The sequence below is a fragment of the Elephas maximus genome, chromosome 3, assembly GCF_024166365.1.
Source record: "Elephas maximus indicus isolate mEleMax1 chromosome 3, mEleMax1 primary haplotype, whole genome shotgun sequence".
Classification (NCBI taxonomy): Eukaryota; Metazoa; Chordata; class Mammalia; order Proboscidea; family Elephantidae; genus Elephas; species Elephas maximus.
This window is the reverse complement of record NC_064821.1, coordinates 136,624,656-136,637,662: the sequence shown is the minus strand read 5'-3', so window position 1 is coordinate 136,637,662 and position 13,007 is coordinate 136,624,656. Positions and strand designations below refer to the sequence as shown.

The following is a 13,007-nucleotide window of genomic DNA, read 5'->3' as shown; positions in this document are numbered from 1 at the left end:
TAGTTACAGTTTGTATCCTGTTAATGCCGTGTATTAGGGCCTCTAGCATTGACACTATTTTTTCTTCTATGATCTTTATAGTTTTTTATTTTACATTTAGATCTTCGATCCATTTTGAATTACTTTTTGTGTATGGTGTGAGGTATGGGTCCAGTTTCATTTTTTTGCAGACGGACATCCAGTTTTGCCAGCACCATTTGTTAAAAAGGCTGTCTTTTCCCCATTTAATGGACTTTGAGCCTTTGTCAAAGATCAGGCACTACCAAGGACCGAGGTGCAAAGCGAGAATAACTCTTACTGCAATGATGGTTATGTGTCAATTTGGTTGGGCCATGATTCTCAGCGGTTTGACAGTTATGTAATGATGTAATTTGACAGCTATGTAAAGATGTAATTTGGCAGTCATGTAATGATGTAGTCATCCTCCATTTTTCCATAATGCTGGTTTCACATAACCACCTGGTTTTTGGAACCTAACCGTGTCAATAAGAGAGAAGAGGGTATAAATTCACATATCCTAGGTATGCTACTTGCATCTCCAAAATCATGTGTAAACAAGAAAGTTACAGCTTCAGTTCTTCAAGGTACATACCTTGGACCTAAATCTGTCATTCTGACATACTACCTTTGGCTTCAGTCTGGAGTGTTACTGAACAGGACAAATTATTGTCTACTCTGACAGAAGTGCTCAACATATATTAAGATTTAAATTATGCTGATTTTGCTAGATAAGATAGACGGCTGTCCTATGAAATAACAGTATACAATGCCCTGATTGTATTATTAATGATTTGAGAAATGAAAAGTAAAGTAAACATACTTAGGAGTCAGATCTTTCAAATGGTATTCAGGAATACTGGGGACACAATCCTGGTAAAAAGGAAATAAATGATAACTAACTGAATAAAAACATAATGACAGGATAGACTTGATAAGAAGGAATTTCTGGACTTTACATTCAGAATGATATGTGCTGTTCCCATTTCTCTAAAACAGACTTGAAGAAGCCTGATAAATTTTTACATTATAGGACTGTCACTATTCCCATGCCTATTAATTTTTTTGTGTGCAGGATAATTTTTTTTTAAACTCACTTAGTCATCACTATGAAACTACTAAAAATGTCCTAAAAAGTCTTCACAATAACCCTACAAAGTAGGTACTGAAGCAGGTAGAAGGTTATTGACCATCACATAATAGTTATTTTTCAGAAAAGTCTACCCTTGTTACATTTTTGTTGCAACTTTCATAGCACTTCACCATAGCACTTCATGATTGGTTGATTCACCAGGTTTCCTCTTCTTCTCTTGCAGGAGGCTGAGATGCAGGGGCACGAACTCCAAATTTACCCGCTACACGACCTTCCTGGGGTGGCAGTAGTGAGCCATCACCATTTTTCTAGGACTGTGTGCAGTAGTTTTAGAGCTGTGCGCAAAAACTCATTCACAAAAATTATGCGGACTGTGCATGGATCCCAGGACTGAAGATTGTCCCCTCACTGTACATGAATACGTATGTGACTCCCTGTATAAGGAGCAAATTTGTGACACTGGTTACCAACCCCATGACATGTCAACACTCCCATAAAAAATATGGAATGCTTCACGAATTTGTGTGTCATCCTTACACAGGGGCCACGCTAATCTTCTCTGTATCATTCTAATTTTAGTACATGTGCTGCCGAAGTGAGTACCCTCCTACTCAATCTTCAAGGTCCAGTTCAAATCCCATTTCCTTGAAGACATCCTTTCCCTAAACATTAAGTTAGAATACTTTGTTTCCATCTAGATGATAATACAACACATTTTACAGTTATTCATTATTTACATGTCTGTCGGACAAAAAAAAAAAAAAAAATTTTTTTTTTTTTCTTCCCTATTAGAGAAGATCTTTACACATAGTAGGCATGCCTGGTTCATCTTTATAATCCAAGCTTCTAGAGTAAAGACTGCCATATAGTAGGTGCTTGATTACTGTTCCTTGTTTATAAAATTAAGAATGCAATGTTGATGATGAATGGTATCTATTGGGAAATCTACAGACTAAGATTGGGAAAAGGCAAAGTGAGCTTACTATAGTTCTGCCAGTAACAGGTGGTTCAGGTTGCTTGGACTGAAATGTGTATTATGACAGAAAAAATTATGAGCAGACACAACTCAAAGAGAAATATGAACCAGGGTAAAGACTATGTTAACTTAATATTAAAGGGAAGTTAGTACAGGAAACCTACTTAAAATTTGAGCAGGGAAGAACTGGGAAGGAAAGTCTATTCTGACTGGTAGGGTTGTGCACTTGATAGAGAAGTTTGAGGCTCATTTTCACTGTACGATAACTATTGGGAACAACAAACTTGAGTTGGAGAAGCCACAAATAAAACAGGGGTAAGGGGAGGGGTGGTTTGAATGAACCCATCCAAAGGTGCATCTGGAAGAAAAGCCTTAGCGATCTGCTACCAAAAGATGACAGTCATGAAAACTCTATGGAGCAGAGTTCTACTCTGATTCACATGAAGTCACCACGAGTTAGAATCAATTTGAAAGTAAGTGCTCTGCTGCTAACCAAAAGGTTCAAATCTACCAGTAGCTTCACAGGAGAAAAGACCTGGCAATCTGCTCCTGTAAATATCACAGGCACAAAAACCCCTTGGGGCAGTTCTACTCTATCCTACAGGATCGCTATGAGTTGGAGTTAACTCGATGGCACACAACAACAACAATTTTAGTTTAAGGGAAAGGCAGGAGGCAAGAGATAGGAACCAATATCCTATACTCTGGAAGACATTCCCAGTGAGGAGAGTCCGCATCCTCTACGTAATTTGATTTATTGATAACAGTGCACCTATCGACAAACCTGATGACAACTGGCTTTGGTTTTTGCTTTTTAAAGGTAAAACCTACCAGTCTTTAAAATATTCTGGTTTAACTATCATTTTATTTATCTAGCATTTTGTTATTTTTTTTTTATCCAGCACATGAAAACATCTTCTATACCAACCTTCCCCACACAAAGTAGCTAAAATAGTACTAGACACATGACAGGCACCAAACACAAAAACTGTCATTATGTTATTCCATGGACTGTAATGTATCCTTTTTGTAACTCCATATATCCTAGTTGCCAAAGTCACTTGCATTCATTAGGTAGCAAGCATTTCTTAATATTTCTAAATCTAAGCAAATAATCTAGCATTCATAATAATAAAGCATGTAACACTTACAATAATGTAAAAGTCATTTTTAAAATTCCTAGACATCTTTTATTTTCTTAAAAGTTATCTATAATACACAATATGGCCTTTATGGTTTACATACTTGTGTTCTGTTTCATTTATCTTGATCTCCCCATTCTAATTAATATTTTTTCAAGTCTAGATTCCCACCCCTCCTCGCCCTGCCACCAAGGCAAAGTGCCTCAACTCCGTCATGTAGTGAGGAAGTTATAAATATAAATTTTTAACTACCAACTTAAAAAAGTAAAAGGAACCAAAATAAAATTACTTGAAAATTAAAAAAAAAAAATTTCCACAAGCATTTTAAGATAAATGGATGTTATCCTGCAGTGATGCAAAATTAGAGTTGGAACTTGGTGATTTAGTTTTAGAGACAGGACTGAATCAAGTAAACCAACAATTCAGTTTCAATTATTTCAAAACTAAACACAGCATTCATTATTCCAATCAAAACATTTGAAATGTGTTTATAATCTCTCAAGTAAAACCATCAAGGAGTTCTAAATTAAAAAAGAAATAACTGAAAGTTTAAAAAAAAAAAAACTATCTCTTTAAATGTGCCTTATTAAAATTTATTCTGACTACCCCAACATCGTTTTCTGTTTATTCCTAGTATCTTAAGACTAATTTTCTTCTCTTAGGAATCTTAGAAAGCAGCCCAAAAGACTACTCAAGAACCATAAGCACCATTTTCTGTTTCAATGAAAGAGGGAGAGGAAAGGAGCCTGGAAAATGTGAAACACATCAATACCAAATCCTGTCACTATATACAGAAAAAGGATCCTTTAGGCTTTGCTGGACTTTGTTTGAATGGGATGACTTCAGCTCAATGACCCCATTAATTGGTGCAGATAAGAAAAGTACATTTTTAACGGGAAGAAAAATGCACTGGAGATTGTTGCATGTGAGAAGACTATCAGAGTTAGTGCTGGAAAAGTTTCTTAATGAGGGAGTCTCGAGAAGAATGGGTCTGAAGAAGCAGACGCAGAGGAGTAAGACAATATAATAATGTTGCCAAACCCAAAAACAGTTTAATAATTTAAATTTAAACAATTTAAACAATTTTTAAAATGGAATGTAACTTCATAATACATAAAGTCATTAGCAAAAACCTCCAAAATAGGAGGCGGAGCCAAGATGACGGAATAGACAGACACACCAGGCGAGCCCTCTTTACAACAAAAACCCCAAAAAACAAGTGAAACGGGTATATTTCTGACAAGCTGGTGGCCCTGAGCTTCAAAGGCAAGTTTAGAAAATGAACAGAGGGGCAGAGGGGAGGAACAGATGGTTCAGAAGCAAAGAGGAGTTACCCGACGTGAATCGTGCGGAACCCTCAGGCACCATTCCTGGAGCAGCAGGAGCAGGCTGGTACAAGCTTTCGGCTAGTTTCCTCAGGGAGAAGCAGCCAGCCACGCAGCCCACTCACACCTCTGGAACCTAAGAAGAACGTCCCTCTCAGCAAAAGCTAGGTACTTGCGTATATTTTACTGCGCTCCCCCTCCACCCCCAAGCCGGCTTCAGTGGCTGAATTCTCTGGGCCTGAGATAGGCCCTGTTGAGCGCCTCCCTGCCTTGGTGAAGGAAAAAAATTGCAGTTGGGGGAAAAGATAATTTACTAGCTCCATTAACCGGAGAAGCTCAGGACAGAAGAAGCTCCTATCCAGGTATAAATGGTCCATGGATTTTCAGCACCTTTCCCTTCTGCATGGACCTGTGTGGGCCTATTTTGGGAGTACAGGCCCTTGTTGGCAGACACCAACCATTTCAGCTGTGAGATGGAGAGGTGGGTGTTTGATGTTTTGACATTGCTTTGACTATTAAACAAGGTCCTCACCTACCGACACCAGGGACCTAAGGACTCGTAGCTCCACTTAGGTCACCCAGCCACCTGCGACAGGGATCCAAGGATAACTGGTACCTCCCAGTCCTTACAATCAAAAACACTGGGTGCCCATGGTCCCTCTGCAGAACCCACGCATCTACATGCTCTAGAGAACAGGGACGCGCTTTCCTCACAGATACTCTGGGGTCAGTTCTCAGCACCCTGAATTGTTCAGAGCATGACCCCCTCCTGTAATCAGATACTGGTACATACACCCATCACCCCCGCACCTCTAGGACTATACGACAGAGCCTGTGCCACACATGTGACAATCAGCTACCTGAAAACCTGAGCTGAATTCATACAAAAAAACTGAACGAACTCCTAGACTGATATACCTGTTAACAGCTTTAGCCATCTAGGGACAGGACATCAGAGCTCCAAATGCGAAAATAATCAAGCTAGTTCACTCAAGCGTTTTGGTATACCAAAACAAAATAAAGCAAGAAGCTATGACACAGTAAGCAACCATAAACTAATACAATAACTTATAGATGGCTCGGAGACAACACTCAATATCAAGTTACATAAACAGAACACGATCACCTCAAGAAACTCTCAAAACAAAGAATCCAGCGATCTTGTAGATGAAAATACATTCCTGCAATTACCAGAGCCAGAATAAAAACTTTAATGTACAGAACCCTTTAAGACATCAGGAAAGAAATGAGGCAATACACAGAACAAGGCAAGGAACACACAGATAAAGTAATTGAGGAAATAAGAAAGATTATTCAGGGACATAATGAAAAGTTTAATAAGCTGGAAAAAATCCATAGAAAGACAGCAATCAGAAATTCAGATGATTAATAATAAAATTACAGAAGTAGACAACACAGTAGAAAGTCAGAGGAGCAGAATTGAGCAAGCAGAAGCTAGAATTTCTGAACTTGAAGAAAAATCACTTAGACTGATATATCTGAAGAAAAATCAGATAAAAGAATTAAAAAAAATAAAGAAACCTTAAGAATCACGTGGGACTCTATCAAGAGAAATAAGCTACGAGTGATTGGAATACCAGAACAGGAAGGGATAACAGAAAATACAGAGAGAATTGTTTAACATTTCTTGGCAGAAAACTTCCCTGATATCATGAAAGATGAGAAGATATCTATCCAAGATGCTCATCGAACTCCACATAAGGTAGATGTTAAAAGAAAGTCACCAAGACATATTATAATCAAACTTGCCAAAACCAAAGATAAAGAGAGAATTGCAAGAGCAGCGAGGGATAAACGAAAAGTCACCTACAAAGGACAGCCAATAAGGATAACCTCAGACTACTCGGCAGAAACCGTGCAGGCAAGAAGGCAAAAATGAAGGAAAAAAATTGCCTTCCAAGAATCATATATCCAGCAAAACTGTCTCTTAAATATGAAGGTGAAATTAAGACATTTCCAGATAAACACAAGTTGAGGGAATTCGTAAAAACCAAACCAAAACTACAAGAAATAATAAAGGGAGTTCTTTGGTTAGAAAATCAATAATATCAGGTATCGACCCAAGACTAGAACACTGGGCAGAGCAACCAGAAGTCAACCCAGACAGGGAAATCCAAAAAAACAAAGATTATAAGGGAAAAAAAAAAGCTCAAAACAGGGTAACAGTGATGTTATTATATAAAAGAAGACAATATTAAAATAATACAGAGGGACTAAGAAATGTAATCATACACCTTCCATACGGAAAGGAAGATATGGCAATACAAAGAACTAAAAGTCAGGTTTGAATTTAGAAAAATAGGGGTAAATAATAAGGTAACCACAAAGGAGACAAACTATCCTACTCATCAAAATAAAATACAAGAAAGAAACAGAGACTCAGCAGAAACAAAACCAACAACAAAATATGAGGAAAGGGCAATATATAAAGATAATCTACGCAGCACATAAAATTAAGTGGGAAAAAGAAACTGTCAACAACACACAAAAAAAGACATCAAAATGACAGCACTGAATTCATACCTATCCATAAGTACGCTGAATGTAAATGGACTAAATGCACCAATAAAGAGACAGAGAGTGGCAAAATGATTAAAAAACATGATCCATCTATATGATGCCTACAAGACACATACCTTAAACTTAAAGACACAAACAAACTAAAACTCAAAGGATGGAAAAAAATATATCAAGCATACAACAATCAATAAAGAGCAGAGGGGGCAATGTTAATTTCTGACTATTTAGACTTTAAAGTTAAATCCATCATAAAGGATAAGGAAGGACACTATATAATGATTAAAGGGACAATACACCAAGAAGATATAACCATATTAAATACTTATGCAACCAATGACAGGGCTGCAAGATACATAAAACAAACTCTATCAGCATTAAAAAGTGAGACAGACAGCTCCACAATAATAGTAGGAGACTTCAACACACCACTTTTGGTGAAGGACAGGACATCCAGAAAGAAGCTCAATAAAGACACAGAAGATCTAAATGCCACAATCAACCAACTTGACCTCATAGACATACAAAGGACACTAAACCTAACAGCAACCAAGTATACTTTCTTTTCTAGTGCACATGGAACACTCTCTAGAATAGACCACGTATTAGGTCATAAAGCAAGCCTTAGCAGAATCCAAAAAACTGAAATATTACAAAGCATCTTCTCTAACCATAAGGCCATAAAAGTGGAAATAAATAACAGAAAAAACAGGGAAAAGAAATCAAACACTTGGAAATTGAACAAATACCCTGCTCGAAAAAGGCTGGATTATAGAAGACATTAAGGACGGAATAAAGAAATTCATAGACTCCAGTGAGAATGCAAACACTTCCTATCAGAAGCTCTGGGACACAGCAAAAGCGGTGCTCAGAGGCCAATTTATATCAATAAATGCACACATACAAAAAGAAGAAAGGGCCAAAATCAAAGAATTATCCCTAAAACTTGAACAAATAGAAAGAGAGCAACAAAAGAAACCCACAGGCACCAGAAGAAAACAAATAATAAAAATTAGAGCTGAACTAAATGAAATAAAAAACAGAAAAGCAATTGAAAGAATTAACAAGACCAATAGCTGGTTCTTTGAAAAAATTAACACAATTGATAAACCACTGGCCAATCTGAAAAAAGAAAAACAGGAGAGGAAGCAAATAACCCGAATAAAAAATGAGATGGGCGATATTAAAAAAGACACAACTGAAATTAAAAGAATCATATCAGATTACTATGAAAAACTGTACTCTAACATATTTGAAAACCTAGAACAAATGGATGAATTCCTAGAAACACACTATCTACCTAAACTAACACAAACTGAGGGAGAACAACTATATAGACCCATAACAAAAGAAGAGATTGAAAAGGTCGTCAAAAAGCTCCCAACAAAAAAAAAGCCCTGGTCCGGACGGCTCCACTGCAGAGTTCTACCACACTTTCAGAGAAGAGTTAACACCACTACTACTAAAGGTATTTCGGAGTGTAGACAAGGACGGAACGCTACCAAACTCATTCTATGAAGCCACTATATCCCTGATACCAAAGCCAGGTAAGGACACCAGAAGAAAAGAAAATTATAGAAGAAAAGAAAATTAAATTATCCCTCACAAACTTAGATGCAAAAATCCTCAGTGAAATTCTACCCAATAGAATTCAACAACATATCAAAAAAATAATTCACCATGACCAAGTGGAATTCATACCAGGTATGCAGGGATGGTTCAACATTAGAAAAACAATTAATGTAAGCCACCACATAAATAAAACAAAAGACAAGAATCACATGATTTTATCAATTGATGCAGAAAAGGCTTTTGACAAAGTTCAACACCCATTCATGATAAAAACTCTCAGCAAAATAGGAATAGAAGAAAAATTCTTAAACATTATAAAGGGCATTTACACAGAGCCAACACCCAACATCACCCTAAATGGAGAGACCCTGAAAGCATTCCCATTGAGATCGGGAACCAGCCAAAAAAAAAAAAGGATGCCCTTTATCACTGCTCTTATTAAACATTGTGTTGGTGGTCGCAGCCAGAGAAATCAAGTTAGATAAAGAAATAAAGGGCATACAGATTGGCAAGGAAGAAGTAAAATTACCTCTGTTTGCAGATGACATGATCTTATACACAGAAAACGCTAATGAATCCTCCAGGAAGCTACCGAAACTAATAGAAGAGTTCACCAGAGTATCGGGATACAAGATAAACATACAAAACTCAGTTGGATTCCTCTACACCAACAAAAAGAACATCAAAGAGGAAATCAACAAATCAATGCCATTTACAGTAGCCCCCAAGAAGATAAGATACTTAGGAATAAATCTTACCAGGGATGTACAACTCTTATACAAAGAAAACTACAATACACATCTGCAAGAAACCAACAGAGACCTACATAAGTGGAAAAACATACCTTGCTCGTGGATAGGAAGACTTAACATTATAAAAATGTCTGTTCTACCAAAAGCGATCTATACATTTAATGCAATTCCAACCCAAATTCCAACAACATTCTTTAATGAGATGGACAAACAAATCACCAACTTCATATGGAAGGGAAAGAGGCCCCAGATAAGTACAGCATTACTGAAAAAGAAGAACAAAGTGGGAGGCCTTACTTTACCTGATTTTAGAACCTATTATACCGCCACAGTAGTCAAAACAGCCTGCTACTGGTATAACAACAGATACATAGACCAATGGAACAGAATTGAGAATCCAGACATAAATCCATCCACATATGAACAGTTGATATTTTACAAAGGCCCCAAGACAGTTAATGGGGAAAGGACAGTCTGTTTAACAAATGATGCTGGCATAACTGGATATCCATCTGCAAAAAAATGAAACAAGACCCATACCTCACTCCATGCACAAAAATGAGCGCATAATGGATCAAAGACCTAAATATCAAATCTAGAGCGATAAAGTCTGTGGAAGAAAAAATAGGTACAATGTTAGGAGCCTGAATACATGGCATAAACGGTATACAAAACATTATTAAGAATGCAGAAGAAAAACTGGATAGCTGGGAGCTCCTAATAATCAAACAAACACCTTTGCTCATCCAAATACTTCACCAAAAGAGTAAAAAGATTACCTACAGGCTGGAAAAAAGTTTTTAGGTATGACATTTCTGATCAGCACCTGATCTCTAAAATCTACATGATACTGCAAAAACTCAACTACAAAAAGACAAATAACCCAATTCAAATATGGGCAAAAGATATGAACAGACACTTCACTAAAGAAGCCATTCAGGTAGCTAACAGATACATGAGGAAATGCTCACCATCATTAGCCATTAGAGAAATGCAGATCAAAACTACAATGAGATTTCATCTCACTCCAACAAGGCTGGCATTAATCCAAAAAACACAAAATAATCAATGTTGGAGAGGCTGTGGAGAGATTGGAACACTTATATGCTGCTGGTGCGAATGTAAAACGGTACAACCACTTTGGAAATCGATTTGGCACTTCCTTAAAAAGCTAGAAATAGAACTACCATAGGATCCAGCAATCCCACTCCTCAGAATATATCCTAGAGAAATAAGAGTCTTTACAGGAAAAGATATATGCACACCCATGTTTATTGCAGCATTGTTTACAACAGCAAAAAGACGGAAGCAACCCAGGTGCCCATCAATAGATGAATGGATAAATTATGGTATATTCATACAATGGAATACTATGCACTGATAAAGAACAGTGATGACTCTGTGAAACGTTTCATAACATGGAGAAACCTGGAAGGCATTATGCTGAGTGAAATTAGTCAGTTGCAAAAGGACAAATACTGTATAAGACCACTAGTATAAGAACTTCAGAAATAGTTTAAACTGAGAATAAAACACTCTTGTGGTTACAAGAGGGGGAGGGGAGGTGCGAGGGGGTATTTACTAATTAGATAGTAGATAAGAACTACTTTACGTGAAGGGAAAGACAACACACAATACAGGGGAGGTCAGCACAACTGGACTAAACCAAAAGCAAAGAAGTTTCCTTAATAAACTGAATGCTTCAAAGGCCAGTGTAGCAGGGCCAGAGGTTTGGGGACCATGGTTTCAGGAGACTTCTAAGTCAATTGGCATAAGAAAATCTATTAAGAAAACATTCTGCATCCCGCTTTGAAGAGTGGCGTCTGGGGACTTAAATGCTAGCAAGCGGACATCTAAGATGCATCAATGAGTCTCAACCCACCTGCATCAAAGGAGAATGAAGAACACCAAGGACACAAGGTAATTACAAGCCCCAGAGACAGAAAGGGCCACATGAACCAGAGACTACATCATCCTGAGACCAGAAGAACTGGATGGTGCCCAGCTACATCCGATGACTGCCCTGACAGGGAACACAACAGAGGACACCTGAGGGAGCAAGAGATCACTGGGATGCAGAACCCAAATTCCCATAAAAAGACCAGACTTAATGGTTTGACTGAGAATAGAAGGACCCCGGTGGTCATGGCTCCCAGACCCTCTGTTGGCCCAGGACAGGAACCATTCCCGAAGTAACTCTTCAGACAGGGATTGGACTGGACAAGGGGTTGGAGAGGGATGCTGGTGAGGAGTGAGCTTCTTGGATCAGGTGGACACTTGAGAGTATGTTGGCATCTCCTGTCTGGAGGGGAGATGAGAGGGTAGGGGGGTTAGAAGCTGGCGAAATGGATATGAAAAGAGAGAGGGGAGGGAGGGAGCGGGCTGTCTCATTAGGGGGAGAGTAATTGGGAGTATGTAGCAAGGTGTTTATAAATTTTTGTGTGAGAGACTGACTTGATTTGTAAACTTTCACTTAAGGCACAATAAACATTATAAGAAAAAAAAAAGAGTTCCAGCCTTAGAAACCCTATGGTGGCAGTTCTAATCTGTCCAAGAGGGCTGTTATGAGTCAGAATCTGGTCAAATGCAATGGGTTTTCGTTTGGGGGCTTACGAAGATTTGGAGTAACTCAGCAAGGCTGAGAAGGAAAACTATAACAGTGCCCTGAATCTACCACTTAAAAGCACAGATCAATATGCAGTGTGGACATGGATTAATCTGGAAGGCATTATGCTAAATGAAACTTGTCAGTCTCAAAAGGACAAATATTGTATGAGACCATTATTATAAGAAATCAAGAAAAGGTTTAAATATAGAAGAAAACATTCTTTGATGTTTATGAGGGTGGAGAGGGAGGGAGAGGGGTATTCACTAATTAGACGAAGGGAAGGATAACACACAATACAGGGGAAGTTATTAGCACAAGTGGACTAAACCAAAAGCTAAGAACTTTCCTGAATACAACCATACACTTCAAGGGACACAGTAGTGGGGTCGGGAGTCTGGTGATCATGGTTTCAGGGGACATCTAGGTCAAGTGGCAGAACAAAGTGTGTTAAGAAGATGCTCTGCATCCCACTTCAGTGAGTGGCATCTGGGGGTCTTAAAACCTAGTGAGAGGTCATCTAAGATGCATTACTTGGTCCCAACCCACCTGGAGCAAAGGAGAATGAAGAAAATCAAAGACATAAGGAAAATATTAGCTCAAGAGACCAAAAAGGGCTACATAAACCAGAGGCTCCATCAGCCTGAAACCAGAAGATCTAGATGGTGCCTGGCTACCATCACTGAGCACCCTGACAGGGAACATAACAGAGAGTCCCTGATGGAGTAGAAAAAAAGGAGGGTGCAGAACTCAAATTCTAGTAAACAGACCAGACTTAATGGTCTGACTGAGACTGGAGGAACCCCAGAAGACAAAGCCCCAAGACTCTCTGTTAACCCAGAACCAAAACCATTCCCAAAGCCAACTCTTCAGACAAAGATTAGACTGGACCATAAGACATAAAATGACACTTGTGAAGAGAGTGATTCTAGTGCAAGTAGATACTTGAGACTAAATGGGCAGCTCCGGCTGGAGGTGAGATGAGAAGGCAGAAAGGGACAGGAGCT

The 13,007-nt window shown here is 38.4% G+C and overlaps 1 protein-coding gene and 1 non-coding gene across 7 annotated transcripts in view; both read right to left on the bottom strand.

Annotated features, from left to right (window-relative positions):
• The window catches only part of HS2ST1 (heparan sulfate 2-O-sulfotransferase 1), a 224,509-nt gene that overhangs the window by 110,512 nt on the left and 100,990 nt on the right, over positions 1–13,007 (bottom strand). The window lies entirely within an intron of this gene.
• On the bottom strand, positions 1,587–1,693 carry LOC126074112 (U6 spliceosomal RNA). Its single transcript, XR_007516920.1, has one exon. It is a non-coding gene; the product is annotated as a U6 spliceosomal RNA (small nuclear RNA).